The sequence below is a fragment of the Macaca nemestrina genome, chromosome 9 (genome assembly GCF_043159975.1).
Source record: "Macaca nemestrina isolate mMacNem1 chromosome 9, mMacNem.hap1, whole genome shotgun sequence".
In the NCBI taxonomy this organism is placed as follows: domain Eukaryota; kingdom Metazoa; phylum Chordata; class Mammalia; order Primates; family Cercopithecidae; genus Macaca; species Macaca nemestrina.
The window spans coordinates 27982085-27998894 of record NC_092133.1 but is presented as its reverse complement, the minus strand read 5'-3'; the positions used below and the strand labels follow the sequence as shown (position 1 = coordinate 27998894).

At 39.3% G+C, this 16810-nt stretch overlaps 2 pseudogenes; one reads left to right on the top strand and one right to left on the bottom strand.

Annotated features, from left to right (window-relative positions):
- Positions 1-5059: 5059 nt before the first annotated feature.
- On the bottom strand, positions 5060-6228 carry LOC139356052 (non-histone chromosomal protein HMG-17 pseudogene; annotated as a pseudogene).
- Positions 6229-15546: 9318 nt separating this feature from the next.
- Positions 15547-16476, top strand: LOC105478486 (14-3-3 protein zeta/delta pseudogene; annotated as a pseudogene).
- Positions 16477-16810: the final 334 nt, after the last annotated feature.

The following is a 16810-nucleotide window of genomic DNA, read 5'->3' as shown; positions in this document are numbered from 1 at the left end:
TGACTTCCTAGTTCTCTTACTGATCCACCTAAATCAAAATCTGGTGTTTGCTTACACTTCACACAGAACTCCAGGTGAGAATTCCAAATGGAAATTAGTTTTAACACAAAAGTAGTGGACTTTTATTAATGATAGTTTTTTTTAAATAATTGGTATTACCAGACATAGGAGTAAAGCAGCAGAATGAGATAGAATGGTCAAAATTAAGGAACTGAAAATTGACATCAGAAGAAATAAAGATAACTTAGACATCATAAAAGAAATTGGGGGAGGGTATAATAATGAGTAAACTCAGAAATATTTTAAAAATAACATCTATAAAACAAAAACAAAATGCTATGAAAAAGAAATAATCAAAAAACAAGAACATATTTGCAGAAAATGCAATAAAAAAAATCAAAAAACAACGTATTTGCAGAAAATGCAACCAAAAGTAATAAAAAAGAATATATTTGCAGAAAATCAAAAAACAAGAACATATTTGCAGAAATTTTAATTATAATTAAATTTAAAATTATGTCTAAAATTTTTTAAAAAATGAAAACTGTGGAGCAGGCCTACAGAGAAAACAGTCCAGATTGGAAAATAGTGACAGAATGCTCTGGTAAAGTAGTTTCCATTAATGGGTACAAGGTTGAGTAAATCTTTTTTGTTTTTGAGGCAAAGTTTCACTCTTGTTGCCCAGGCACTGGAGTCATACAAAATATAAAAACTCAAAGGAAGAGCCAGATAGTTGATCCTTTTGTACCATCTTGAGGGTACAGAAAGAATAGGAGCTTGGAACATGGCAAGACATGTTAACAGAGGGAGAGAAGAGAAAAGGAATGGCTTGCAAAGGTGGTCTTGTTATGTACCTGCTGCACAGGTAGCAGCTCTTAGAAAGAATAGATTATAGCCTGTGGTTGAGTTAATCTTTCTTAGATGCAGACAATGGGGGAGGGGCTCAGAGAAAGCCTGGCTATTTACTTCACTAATGCAGATTTTCTCTACAGATGCAAATCTCCTCCACAAAAGGCAGCTTTCCAGGGCTATTCCTGTCTGCAGGCTCTCTGAATAGCCATATCAAAATATGTCATAGAAATATATTTTGGGATAGACAATTTTTGGTTTACTCTACAATCAAACTGAAAATAGAATAAAATATCTAGATATAATTTTTTTAAGTTTAGAATCTATATGTGGATAACTATAAAACTCTAATGAAATAAACAAAAGACCTAAATAAGTGAAGAGACATACTGTTTTTATACATTGGAAGATCCAATGATGTTAATATGTCAATTCTTCCCAACTCAATCTATAGATTTTACACAATCCCAATCAAAATCGTAGCTAGCTGTTGTGTAGGTATCAATAAACTGATTGCTATGTTTATCTGGAAAGGTAAAAGACCTATCATAGTCAACATAATAGTGAAGAAAAACATAATTAGACTTATACTACCAGATGTCAGGATTTATTTTAAGGCAATAGTAACCAAGATGTCAGAGGCATTTGAACCACAGCAACTCCATCTTGAATAGGGGCTGGGTAAAATAAGGCTAAAACCTACTAGACTGCATTCGCAGATGGTTAAGACATTCTAACTCACAGGATGAAGTAGGAGGTTGGCACAAGATACAGGTCATAAAGACCTTGCTGATAAAATAGGTTGCAATAAAGAAGTCAGTCAAAATCCAAAACCAAGATGATGACGAGAGTGACCTCTGGTCGTTCTCACTGTTATACTCCCATCAGCACTATGGCAGTTTACAAATGCCATGGCAACATCAAGAAGTTACCCTGTGTGATCTAAAAAGGAGAGGCATGAATAATCCACCCCTTGTTTAGCATATCATAAAAAATAACCATAAAAATGGGAAACAAGCGGCCCTTGGGGCTGCTCTGTCTATGGAATAGCCATTCTTTATTTCTTTACTTTTCGAAAATAAACTTACTTTCATTATACTCTATGAACTTGCCCTGAATTCTTTCTTGCTTGAGATCCAAGAACTCTCCCTTGGGGTCTGGATTGGGACCCCTTCCCAGTAACAAAGACAGTGTGGTACTGGTAGATTAGTTACATAGATCAATGGATCAGAATAGAGAGTCCAGACATTGACCCACACAAACATAGTCAACTGATCTTTGACAAGGAGCAAAGACAATTCAATGAAGAAAAGATAGTCTTTTTAACAAATCGTTTTGGGACAACTGGATGTCTACATTATAAAACAAAACAAAACAACCTACAAGCATTACTCACATCTCTTACAGAAAACAGTGTAAGTTGTATCATAGACCAAAATATAAAATACAAAATTAGAAAACTTTTAGTAAAACATAGAAGAAAATTTGGGTAACCTCAGGTTTGGCAATCAGTTTTTAAATTGTTAAATTAAATCTAACCTAAAGCTGCCTCGTTAAATATTTTAAGTTTGGCCTAAAGTTTTCTCTGCACACAGTGAATTGTAACCTAACTGGATGGGTAAACACACTGTAACATACTCTTGTACCAATCACCAACTTTCTGCCAATCAAAGGCAGCAAACTGCTCAAACCAAGTTCAAATAAGGCAAGTGCCAAGCTGTAAGCAATCAGCTATTTCTGTACCTCACTTTTGCTTTCTGTACATGACTTTCTTTTTCTGTTCACAAATCCTCTCCAACCACATGGCAGTGCTGGGGTCTCTCTGAGTCTATTCTGGCTCAGGGGGCTGTTTGATTCATGAATTAAACTCTATAAAATTGCTCAATTAAACTTTGTTATTGAATTTTTCCAAAGTTTTTCTTTTAACAGAGAGTGTCAGAATTGGAACATGAAGTAGTGCTTCCAGTAACCCCTGGGAGCATCAAGTGACCCAGAGAGGTAACCCCTGACCCCATCAGGACCCATTGCATCCATTGTTCTCGCACAGCAACTGAGGATCATGGGTAAGTTCCCTCTCAGATTCTGAAGCTTCACAAATTTGTGTTTTGTGCTATCTGAGTTTGTTTCAGCAAATTTTTTATGTGAACTGTGTTCAGAAGTCTCGACAGAAACTAGACTGGATCCAGGATCAGATTAAATCCAATAATTAATTGGACTAGATCCAGCTAGAGGCTTTAGATGTCTGACTGGCTCAGATAGAAACTGGCAGTAAATGGATAATCATGCACAGGATGTAAATTTTGGCTTTAGGAAATTCACAGGGATTTTTGTGTTCTATCCCCTTTGTTTCTTCTTGCATGTTTAGGTAGGGAAAAATCATTGGCTAAACTGATCAAGGGAGCTCAGAGTCAAAGCCAAGATGTAGCATAAAAATGGGAACCTTGACCAGGCGCAGTGGCTCACACTTGTAATCCCATCCCAGCACTTTGGGAGGCCGAGGCAGGTGGATCACTAGGTCAGGAGTTTGAGACCAGCCTGGCCAATGTAGTGAAACCCCGTCTCTACTAAAAATACAAAATATTGGTCAGGCATGGTGGCGCATGCCTGTAATCCCAGCTACTCGGGAGGCTGAGGCAGGAGAATCACTTGAACCTGGAAGGCAGAAGTTGCAATGAGCCAAGATTGCATCATTGAACTCCAGCCCGGGGACAGTGTGAGACTCTGTCTCAAAAAATAAAAAAGGAAACTTAATTTCTGAAGAAGTGAGTACCCCACCTTCCAGCTATGCCTGTCTTTACATATACAAGTATTAAGCCCTGAAGCAACAAACTCTAACAGAAATGGCAAAATATTAATAAAGATAATTTAAAATTTCAGTGGAATGTTCCAAATGAACATTACATTTTAAAAAGTGGATTTAAAAATGAGGACTCCCAAATTAGGCTAACCAAGGAATTCCTATTAATGCGCAGAAGATTCTATAAAGATTTCAATCTTTTTATTGATTTTTTGAAAAAGACTTTATTTTAAAAAATGTTTTTTCTGAGGATTAGGTCTATATTATCCAGGATGGTCTTGAACTCCTGGCCTGAAGTGATCCTCCTAACTTAGCCTCCCAAATGGCTGGGATTATAGCATGAACCATTACATCCAGCCAATTTCTTTATATAAATATATAATATATAAATATATATAATATATATAAAGAAATATAAAGGAAGTTACCCTATGTGGTCTAAAAAGGAGAGGCATGAATAATCCACCCCTTGTTTAGCATATCATAAAAAAAACCATAAAAGTGGGAAACAAGTGGCTGCTCTGTCTATGGAGTAGCCATTCTTTATTTCTTTACTTTTCTAATAAACTTACTTTCATTATACTCTATGGACTTGCCCTGAATTCTTTCTTGCTTGTGTTGAACCCGGAAGGTAGAGGTTACAGTGAGCTGAGACTGCGCCACTGCACTCCAGCCTGGGCAACAGAGTGAGACTCGATCTCCAAAAAGATGGTTCTCTTTCTTTCTCTCTCTTGTCTGTCTTCCTTCCTTCCTTCCTTCCTTCCTTCCTTCCTTCCTTCCTTCCTTCCTTCCTTCCTTCCTTCCTTCCTCCCTCCCTCCTTCCCTTCCCTCCTTCCTTTCTTTCTTTCTTCTTTTATTTTAGGTTCAGGGGTACAGGTATAAGTTTGTTATACATGTAAATTGTATGTCACAGGGCTTTGATGTGCAGATTATTTTATCATCGATTTAATCAGCATAGTACCCCATAGGTAGCTGCTCTATCCTGCACCCTCCTCCTACTCTCCAACCTCAGGTAGGCCCTATTGTCTGTTGTTCCATTTTTGTTTCCATGTGTATTCAATAATTAGTTCCTACTTATAAGTGACAACACGAGGTATTTGGTTTTCTGTTCCTGTTAGTTTGCTTAGGATAATGGCCTCCAGCTCCACTCATGTTGCTGCAAGGGACATAATCTCATTCATTTTTATTACTGCATAGTATTCCACTGTGTATATGTACCAAATTTTCTTTATCCATTCTACTTTTGATGGGTATTAAGGTTGATTCCATGTCTTTGCTATTGTGAATAGTGCTGCAATGAACATATGATTCCATGAGTCTTTATGGTATAACAATTTATATTCCTTTGGGTATATATCCAATAATGGGATTGCTGGGTCAAATGGTAATTCAGTTTTTTTTTTTTTTCCAAGCCAAACTGTATCCAGCTTTATTAAAGATACTTTCCATAAACAATCATGGTATTTCAGGCAGGACATGGGCAGACAATCATTAACAGTATACAACAACTTTCAAACTCCCTTCTTCAATGGACTACCAAAAATCAGAAAGCCACTATAAAACCCAATGAAGTCTTCATCTGATGCTCTGAACAGGGAAAGTTTAGACTGAGGGTTGACATTTCACATTTAGCATGTTGTTTAACAACTTTTCACAAGCCCACCCTGACTTTCAGGAAGTGAAATAAAAATGGCAGAATTTGTCTGAAGATCCACAATATAGAAATGGAACCAATGCTGTTTTGACAGGTGCCATCTCAGTGGCATCACTGGAAAGTCCAGATTGCCTGACACACTGGTAATCAATGACTAGGGGTCAGGTCCCAACAGATGTCTGGGCTTAAGGGAGTTAAGTCTATGCTGAAAGATGGAAAGGGAGAAGAGGACATAAAAACAAATTCGTTTTTCCATACCACAAGGCTTTTGTGCCAAGGTGGCCATGTGTGTCAAAGTCAGGGAATCCCTCCTCCTGGGAGCCAAGAGGAAGTCTCTCAAAACTAGAAGGGAAAGGTGTTTTCCCCACATCAATCCAGCTGTGGAGACATTCTATTAGTGACATATGCCCCTTCCCCCAAAAACAATGAAGTGTTCTGTGTGCTAACAACATAGCTTTAAAAAAAAAAAAAAAAGTAAAACAAAAATCTGCATTTTTATAAAACTTGATAAAAAATAGTATTTCAAACTGTACAGTCACCAGAAGTACACAGTTATCAAAAATGCACACACTTCACTTGGCATCTCCAGCCCCTTCAGCTTTCTGTGCCTGATCTGTTTTGGCATCTCCGTTTTCTGCAGGGTTATTCCCCTCCTTGCCAGCATCAGCTTTTCTCTTTTTCCCTTTGGGTACCTTCTCTCCCTTCTTTGCAGGGGCCTTTTTAGGCTTGGGCTCTGGCTTTGGAGGAGCAGGTTTAGCAGACAACCTCGCGGATCTTCTCTGTGGTTCGTCCTTCACCTTGGCTTTATCTCCTTTAGCATCCCCTTCAGCCTTTCTCTTGGGCATGGTGGCGACGGCGGCGGGACGTAGGTGCTGGACACGGGATGCAGCGCGCGGGCTTTGGTCGGTCCGGGGGTCGTTCTCGCCTCTTCTTCTTCCAGTAATTCAGTTTTAAGTCTTTAAGAAACCACCAAACAATGGCTATTGTTTAACTATTGTTAAACAATAGTTAAATTCCCATATAACTAATTTACACTATACAGCAGCATATAAGCTTTCTTTTTCTCCACAACCTGGCCATGATTTGTTATTTTTTGACTTTTTAAAAATAGCCACTCTGACTGGTGTGATGGTATCTCATAGTGGTGTTGATTTGCATTGCTCTAATGATTCATAAAGATGAGCATTTTTTCATATGCTTATTGGACACACATATATCTTCTTTTGAAAAGTGTCTGTTCATGTCCTTTGCCCACTTTGTAATTGGGTTGTTTGGTTTTTGCTCTTTCATTTGTTTAAGTTCCTTATAAATTCTGGATATTAGACCTTTGTTGGATGCATAGTTTGCAGACATTTTCTCCCATTCTGCAGGCTGTCTGTTTACTCTGTTGATAGTTTCTTTTGCAGTGCAGAACCTCTTTGGTTTAATTAGGTCCCACTTGTCAATTTTTGGTTTTGCTGCAAATTCTTTTGGTGTCTTCTTCATGAAATCTTTGCCAGGGTGTATGTCCAGAATGGTACTCCCTAGGTTATCTCCTAGGGTTTTTATAGTTTTAGGTTTTACATTTAAGTCTACAATCTATCTTGAGTTGATTGTTGTATATGGTCTAAGAAAGGAGTCCAATTTTAGTCTTCTGCCAATGGTTAGTCTGTTATCACAGTAGCATTTATTAAATAGGGAATCCTTTCCCCATTGCTTGTTTTTGTAAGATTTGTCAAAGACCAGATGGTTGTAGGTGTGCAGCATTATTTATGAGCTCTCTTGCCTGTTCCATTTGTCTATATGTCTGTTTTTGTACCAGTACCACGCTGTTTGGGTTACTGTAGCCTTGTGATGTAGTTTCAAGTCAAGTAACGTGATGCCTCCAGCTTTGCTTTTTTTGCTTAGGACTGTCTTGGCTATTTTTTTGGTTCCATATGAATTTTAAAATGTTTTTTTCCAATTCTGTAAAGAATCGGAAAGATGGCAGATAGAAGCCTCCACCAATTGTCCCTTCATAAAAACACCAATTTAACAACTATCTACACACCAAAAAAGCACATGCATAAGGGTCAAGAATCAGGACAGCCCTCATAGTACCTGGTTTTAAGTTCATATTACTGAAAGAGACACTGAAGAAATAGAGAAAACAGCTTTGAATCACCAGCATCACCTCTCCTGCATCCCCCAGCAGTGGTGGTGTGGTATGGAGAGTATTTCTGTGCACTAGTGAGAGGAAGAGCATGAAGCAAAACAAGACAAAACTCAGCTGACACCCAAGGAGGGAGCCTTTAAACCAGCCCTAGTCAGAGCAGAATCACAGATCCCAGTGGTCAGAACTTGAGCTCCCACAAGCCTCAGCACCACAGTCTACAGTGTTCTGGGGTCACAAATAAACTTGAAAGACAGTCTAGGCCACAAGAATTGTAACTTCCCAGGTAATTCCTAGTGCTGAATTGGACCCATAGACAATGGACTAGGGAGGACATGACCTACTGAGACACCAGCTGAAACAGCCAAGGGAGTGCTGGAATCACCCCTTCTCTAATTCCAGGTTGCACAGCTTGTAGTTCTAAAAGACACCCCTTCTTTTTGCTTGAGGAGAGGAGATGAAAGAGTAGAGAGAACTTTTTCTTGTATTTTGGATACCAGCTCAGACATAGCAGGCTAGGTCCCTGGTCAGAGTCATGAGGTCCCCCTTTCCAGGCCCTTGCTTCCAAGCAACATTTCTAGACACACTGGGCCAGAAGGAAATCCACTTCCCTGTAGGGAAGGACTCAGTCCTGGCAGAATTTAACACCTACTAACTAAAGAGGCCTTGGGCCTTAAATAAACAGCAGTGATGTCCAGTTATATTAAGGAATTTAGGTGAGACATTGAGACTTGTTGGTTTCTGGTGAGACTTAGCACATTCCCAGCTGTGGTGGCTACAGTGAAAGACTCCTTCTGCCTGAGAAAAGTAGAAAGAAAAATAAAGGAGTCTTCGTCTTGCACTTCAGGTACCAGCTCAGCCACTGGGGGCAGAGCACTAGTGAGCTCTTGGGATCCTTGATTCTAGAACTTGGCTCTTGGACAGAATTTCTGGATGTGCCCCGGACCAGAGGGGAGCCCAGTGCCTTAAAGGGTGAGTCCCAGGCCAGAGAGCATTCACCACAAACTGACATAAAAGGCCTTGAGCTTTAAGAAAACATTGATGGTAGTCTGGCAGTACTCCCCATTGATTTGAGGTGGTGGTGGCCATACGGTGAGGCTCCTCTGCCTTTAGAAAGGGTAGTTCAACCATTATGGAAAACAGTATGGCGATTCCTCAAGGATCTAGAACTAGATGTACCATATGACCCAGCCATCCCATTACTGGGTATATACCCAAAGGATTATAAATTATGCTGCTATAAAGACACATGCACACGTATGTTTATTGCGGCACTATTCACAATAGCAAAGACTTGGAATCAACCCAAATGTCCATCAGTGACAGATTGGATTAAGAAAATGTGGCACATATACACCATGGAATACTATGCAGCCATCAAAAAGGATGAGTTTGTGTCCTTTGTAGGGACATGGATGCAGCTGGAAACCATCATTCTTAGCAAACTATCACAAGAACAGAAAACCAAACACCGCATGTTCTCACTCATAGGTGGGAACTGAACAATGAGATCACTCGGACTCAGGAAGGGGAACATCACACACCGGGGCCTATCATGGGGAGGGGGGAGGGGGGAGGGATTGCATTGGGAGTTATACCTGATGTAAATGACGAGTTGATGGGTGCAGCACACCAACAAGGCACAAGTATACATATGTAACAAACCTGCACGTTATGCACATGTACCCTACAACTTAAAGTATAATAATAACAATTAAAATAAAAAAAAAAAAAAAAAAAAAAAAAAAGAAAGGGTAGGAAAGAGTGTGAAAGACTGCATCTTATGGTTTCAGTGCCACCTCGGCCTTAATACAATAGAACACCAGGTGTTCTATTGTATTAGATGTAAGGTGTTTTACTCTAATCCCTGGCTCCTGAATGGCACCTCTAGATTCACCAGGGTCCTGGAGGAACTTGCCACCCTGAAGGAAAGGACACAGGCCTGGCTGGCTTAGCTACCTGCTGATCATGAGACCCCAGGGCTTTGAGAAAACATAGGTAGTAACCAGCAAGTGGTTAGAGCAGGGCTTTGTTGAGACTCAGTGCTGTGCTGGCTTTAGGTTGGACCCAGCACAGTTCTAGGACTGGTAGCCACAGAGGTGCTTGTGTCACTCCACCCCTGGTTCAGGTGGCTCAGAACAGAGAAAGAAACTTCATTTGTTTTGGAGAATGTAAGGGAAGAGAACAAGAGTCTCTGCCTAGTAATCCAGAGAATTATTACCAATTTTTGCCAAGAACTTCAAGGCGGTACCTATACGAGTCTGCAAGAACCGCAGTGTTACTGGGTCTGGGATTCCCCCTAAAGCAGATATAGCTTAGACAACAATGCCAAAGTTCTTTTAAATATCTGAAAAGCCTTCCCAAGAAGGAAGGGTACAAACAAGCCTTGACTGCAAAGACTACAATAAATACCTAGCCCTTCAATGCCCAGACACAGATGAACATCCACAAGTATCAAGATGACCGAGGAAAACATGACCTCACTAAATGAACTACATAAGGCATCAGGAATCAGTCCTGGAGAAACAGAGACATGGGACCTTTTAGACAGAATTCAAAATAGCTATTTTGAAGAAACTCAAAAATATTCAAGATAACACAGAGAAAGAATTCAGAACTCTGTCAGATAAATTTAACAAAGAGATTGAAATAATTAAAAAGAAATGAGCAGAAATTCAGGAGCTGAAAATTGCAGCTGGTATACTGAACATCATAGTCTTTTAATAGTGGAAGAAACAATTAGTGTGCTTGCAGACAGGCTATTTGGCAATCAGCAGCCCTTGGGGCTGCTCTGTTTATGGAGTAGCCATTCTTTTATTCCTTTACTTTCTTAATAAACTTGCTTTCACTTTGTACTGTGGACTTGTCCTGAATTCTTCCTTGTGTGAGATCCAAGAACCCTCTCTTGGGGTTTGGATCCAGACCCCTTTCCTGTAACGTTAGCATATCAATTATTCTCATTTAAAAACAGTTTTTAGTGTTTTCCAATGTATTAAATAATATTAAACTAATCTTAGTCTACTTTGAAATAACTCTATACCATTTCACATGTTGTTCACATACTGTATAACAGAATATCCCCAGTAGCTCCCTCCCATACCTTGTGAAATTGCTGTCATTTATTTTACTTATCCATATGCTAAAATCACCCATTACATTGTTACCATTATTACTTTAAACAAAAACATATTTTAAGTTACTTATCAATTTTTAAAAATTATGCCTTCATTTATTTCTTTCCTGATGCTCCTTCCTTCTTTATGTAAATCAAAGTTTCCAGCCTATACAATTTTCTTTTTTTTTGAGACGGAGTCTCGCTCTGTAGCCCAGGCTGGAGTGCAGTGGCCGGATCTCGGCTCACTGCAAGCTCCGCCGCCTGGGCTTACGCCATTCTCCTGCCTCAGCCTCCTGAGTAGCTGGGAGTACAGGCGCCTGCCACCTCACCCGGCTAGGTTTTTTTTGTATTTTGTAGTAGAGATGGGGTTTCACTGTGTTAGCCAGGATGGTCTCGATCTCCTGACCTCATGATCCGCCCGTCTCGGCCCCCCAAAGTGCTGGGATTAAAAGCTTGAGCCACCGCGCCCGGCCTACAATTTTCATTTCATTATCCTTTTTTACCTTTCTTCTAGGGCAGCACTGCTCGTGATGAATTCCCTCAGTTCTTGTTTTTTTGAGAAAGTCTTTAATTCTCTGTAATTTGCAGGGCAATCTAACAGGATACAGAATCCTAGGATGGTGGTTTTTCTTTGAATTCTTCTAATATTTTAGTCCACTCTCTCCTTGCTTGCATGGTTTGTGACAAGAAGTCTACTATAATTCTCATCTTTTTTCCTTTCTATGTAAAGCATTTCATTTTCTTTGGCTTCTTTCAATATTTTTCTCTTTGTCTGGTTTTCTTCAGTTTGAATATGATATAACTGGTTGTAGTTTTCTTTGGCACTTTTCCTGGCTGGTGTTCTGTAAGCTTTCTGGATCTGTGGTTTGGTATATGTCATTTATTTTGAAAAATTCTCCTCTGCTATTACTTGAAATATTTCTTCTGCTGTGTTCTCTCTTCTCCACTGCTATTCTAATTCCACATGTCACATTAAACAAAGTATACTACATTTCTGAGATAATGTTTTAGTATTATTTTTCTCTTTGTATTTTATTTTGGGAAATTTCTATTGACGTATCTTCATGCTCACTATTTTCTTGATGTTCAACCTAGTGATAAGTATATCATAGACATTCTTCATTTTTGTTGTAGTGTTTTTGTTTTCCAGCATTTTCTATTGACACTCTCTCACAATCTAAATGTCTTTGCATAGTTTGCCCGTATTTTCTTGCTTTTACCTATTTTTTCCATTAGATCCCTTAACATATTATTCACAATTACTTTACATTTCCTGTTCTATGTCATATCTGAGCATGGTTCTGATGCTTAATTTGTGATTTTTCTTGTCTTTTGGTGTGACTTGTAATTTTCTGATTAAAGCTGGATGTGATACGTCATGTAATAAAAATTTAGATATTTTTTCTAGGCCTTTAGTATGTGGTCTTATGTTAATTTGGCTAAGAGCTGTGCTGTGTTTTATGTTTACTGTCGCTGTGGGTGCCAAACGCTTTACATTTCTCTTGTATCCTTATTTTTGTCTCCTGTGTTTTTTTGGGATTTCCTAAAAACTCATTCTCAGACGGAATTTGCATCTTGCAGCTCTTTCAGCTACTATTGTTGTAGTGGAGCCCTGTTGGTATGCTGGTAAAGTGAGAGGAAGAAGGGATATTCTATAATCATATAATTAAATCTCAGTTTTATCAGTGTGCCTGTGTTCCAAGGCTGTGTGACCTATGCTTAGATCTCTTAGCCTTTTTCTTCCCCCTTAGATGAGACAGAAAGGTCAGAGGGGGCCAGGGTGGGAGAGATGCCCTTCCCCCAGATGAGATAAGACTAGTAAGGTCATTTCCCCCGAAGAATAAGGCCTTTGCTCTGGAGAATACTCGGTGTGTTTTTCACAATGGTTACTCTTCTCTTCCCTTGATAAAGCCAGTGGAGAATCTTTCTTAGCTTTTCACAGTAAGCATCTAGTTTAGTTCCTGAAGATAAAACCCACAAAAATGCAGGGTCCTCCTAGCAGCATAGCATTCCTCCACTCCAGGATTTCTCACTTTCAAGCTAGTCTACGTTCAGCTCCAGCAGTTGATTAACATTACAAGTTGAATATCCCCACCAAGTGTGGCTACAGTGGCTTTTTCTTCAGGTAAGCAGATCTTAGCTGTGACTCGCTGGATTTGCCTATTTTTCCAGATTTGGGGCACTCTCATTTCTCTAATGCATCCAAGAAAAAATGTTGAGTTTTAGTTTGTTTAGTTTTTTCTTGTGGTATGAACAGGAGTGATGACTTCCAAACTTGACTTGTTGAAGCTGAAACTAGAAGTCTTAGGTTTTTGTTTTTATAATTATGTTTTTATTTCTGTGATTTCTGGGTACTTTTTAAATGGATGGAATGTAATATCCTCTAGAATATTTAAGATTCGAAACAAATTACAGGAAGATCTTAAAATAAGTAAAACGTGTCTTGCCTCCTTGGGTATTAGTTCTTTCATTTGTGGAGTAAGTTGCCATTCTTTTGAGGTGTAGGTCCTCTTCAAATGTTTGGTTATATTTGCCATTCAGGATCCCTGCTCTACTTTATGTGGATGCCATTTCTGACTACAGAAGATTTTTTCTGAAATTTTTAAGAGTTTTGCTGGATATGCTACTGAAGAGGTTGTGCTCAATGCTTTGCATTTGGGGTGAAGAATCTGTTTCTCCTGATACATTGCCCTGATTCTCCTTCCAAATGATGAAATCCTTCATCAACAAATGCATGAAGAAGTGGAGGTTCCACCAGCCTTGTGCTCTAAAAAAGTTTTCAGTTAAGCATCCTGATTATTTTCCCAGAGCCCTTTTATTTTCTCTAATTTCATCATACCTGAGACTAAACAACCTCTGAAATTATGCCTCCCTTTTAATTACCTTTTTTCAATGTGTTTTGGTCTGTGGTCTCCTTCTTTCATTCAGTTCATCAATGTTCTATCTTCTAGAAAGCCTTCGACATTTTTGATTTGCTGCTTATTCACTCTAATTTTGTTGTTTTTATAAATTGCAAATGACTTTTATTACAATTTGGGATTCATTAAGGTCTTTTTCTGGAACAGTTTCTCACATTACAAACTCATATTTGTTAGGCTGATTTTCTGATTAAACTTATAACTTCAACAGATTAAAAATAGTCATCATATCTCTATCCCTATCAAGAATGACAGCTTTTACTTACAGATCTACATTAAGTTAACACATATATGAATAAATGAAGTGTATATAATAGCTATGCTTCATCTTATTTTGGAATTACACTTATTCCGGACTTACATCTACACAACTAATGGCAATATCCTTTCCTTGGTTTGGGATTAAATGAATTGGGAGAAAAAAAGAAAAAAGAAGAAAGAAAAAAAATCCAGAGAAGGAAATAGGTTTCTATCTTCACCACCACTGCACAGAAAAGGAAGCTTCCCATTTGTCCTCTGACTTCTCCAACCTTCTGCCCCATCACACTGTTCTTATGACACTGGACTCATTGGTTATGCACTACACAGATATGGCATAACATTTCCTTCTGTTCTTTCACTGCCTTCCCTTATATGGAACTTCAATTTTCTTCCTCTGGGTATGGGGCAGCTATTTTCAGTCTAAATAGGCTGGCCACTCAGCTAGCCCCACTTAATCACCAAGCCAATGCAGAGAAGGCAAAGCATATGCACTGCATCATATATGATATTTTGTCTAATTTGTTTCCATCTTAGGTTCTATTTTAGTGATCTGGTGGAGTGACCCTCACTACCAGTCTATAATCTGTAAACTTTATATGACCCCAGTGATTTTTTCCTTCTTCTAGGTATCTATTAATGGATGGTATGAGGAAATATGTTGTTATTCTTCCTTTTAAGTAAAACCTTTCTGAAATGAACTGTGAGTATTTTTGTTTAGTTTTTTTTATAAGCGTGAACTTAACTCTGCTATTCCACTAGGCATGCAAGGGAATAAGAAAAATATGGAACCCAAAGGGACTGCAGTAAGACCCCAAAGATTATAGGACACTGTGAGCAAATGGGGTGAAGAAGTTCTCTCCTGACCTACAGAAGGAATGGTCTGGTGATTAAGATAAAACACAAGTTCAATTTATTAGATTTGTCCATAGTCAGCAATGGTGATCTACTTGCTAGTCTTACCATTCCTGGACCCAAAGTGCTCCACGGCTTCCATGATATTCTTGACTTCCTTCACTTTGCAAAGACTACATGCTTGCCATTCAATCACTCAGTCGTGGCAGTGCAGATGAAACACGGGAAACTGTTTGTGTTGGGTCCGGCATTTGTCATGGACAAGATGCCAGGACCTGTATGCTTCAGGATTCTCATCATCAAATTTCCCCCCATAGATGGACTTGCCACCACTGCCATTATGACATGTGAAGTCACCACCCTCACACATAAACCTTGGAATAATTCTGGGAAAGCAGAAACCCTTACAACCAAATCCTTTCTCTCCAGTGCTCAGAGCATGAACATTTTTTGCGGTCTTTGGAACTTTGTCTACAAACAGCTTGAAGGAAACTTAGCCCAAGGGCTCACCAGCAATAGTGTTGTTGAAGAACACAGTGAGGTTGACCATGGCTGGTGGCAAGGGGCTCCAGGTAGTGTCGGCACCTTCAAAGCTGAAAGTTTTTTTGAATAATCCAAATTATTTGACTACTTTTATTTCTGTTTGCTGGTCTTTAAAAATTCAAGCAATCGCTACTCAAGCCATTCAATACCTTGACGGAGCCCCAGTCATATTTGAATGAATTTTACCCATGAACCAGATATTTAGCCTATGATTAAAACATTTGCTTTAAGAAATTTAATTTCTGAAAGCATTTAAAATAAAATGGAGTGATTAGAAGCTTGGAATCATTACTCTTATTATTCCTGCTATTTTTTTTTATTTAGATAAAACTTACATTAACCATAAAAGGTAGAAGACTTGGCGACAGAGTCTCAACCTCACCGCTGCTGCCACCACTGTCCTGAGACTGCTGAACCCCTGTCCATCTGCCGCCACCACCCACTCTGGACACAGAACATCCAGTCATGGATAAAAATGAGCTGGTTCAGAAGACCAAACTGGCTGAGCAGGCTGAGCGATATGATAGCATGGCAGCCTGCATGAAGTCTGTATCTGAGCAAGGAGCTGAATTATCCAATGAGGAGAAGAATCTTCTCTCAGTTGCTTATAAAAATGTTATAGGAGCCCGTAGGTCATCTTAGATGGTCATCTCAAGTATTGAACAAAAGACGGAAGATGCTGAGGAAAAACAGCAGATGGCTCGAGAATACAGAGAGAAAATTGAGATGGAGCTAAGAGATATCTACAATGATGTACTGTCTCTTTTGGAAAAGTTCTTGATCCCCAGCGCTTCACAAGCAGAGAGCAAAGTTTTCTATTTGAAAATGAAAGGAGATTACTACCATTACTTGGCTGAGGTTGCCACTGGTGATGACAAGAAAGGGATTGTGGATCAGTCACAACAAGCATACCAAGAAGCTTTTGAAATCAGTGAAAAGGAAATGCAGCCGACACATCCTATCAGACTGGGTCGGGCCCTTAACTTCTCTTGTTCTATTATGAGATTCTGAACTCCCCAGATAAAGCCTGCTCCCTTGCAAAGATGGCTTTTGATGAAGCCATTGCTGAACCTGATACATTAAGTGAAGAGTCATACAAAGACAGCACACTAATAATGCAATTACCGAGAGACGACTTGACATTGTGGACATTGGATACCTAAGGAGACAAAGCTGAAGCAGGAGAAATGGGAAAATTAACCGGCCTCCAATTTTAGTCTGCCTCATTCTAAAATTTACACAGTAGACCATTTGTCATCCATGGTGTCCCACAAATAGTTTTTTGTTTATAATTTATGACAGGTTTGTGTTACTTCTATTTGAATTTCTGTATTTCCCATGTTGTTTTTATGTTTAATATTAGGGGAGTAGTGGTCAGGCATAGTGATTCATGCCTGTAATCCCAGCACTTTGGGAAGCCGAGGTGGGTCAATCACCTGAGGTCAGAAGTTCGAGACCAGCCTGGCCAACATGGTGAAACCCCGTCTCTACTGAAAATACAAAAATTAGCCAGGCGTGGTGGCAGGTGCCTGTAATCCCAGCTACCCAGGAGGCTGAGGCAGGAGAATCGCTTGAACCCGGGAGGCAGAGGTTGCAGTGAGCCAGGATCACACCATTGCACTCCAGTCTGGGGGACAAGAGTGAGACTTTGTCTCACATACACACACACACATATATACACACACACATA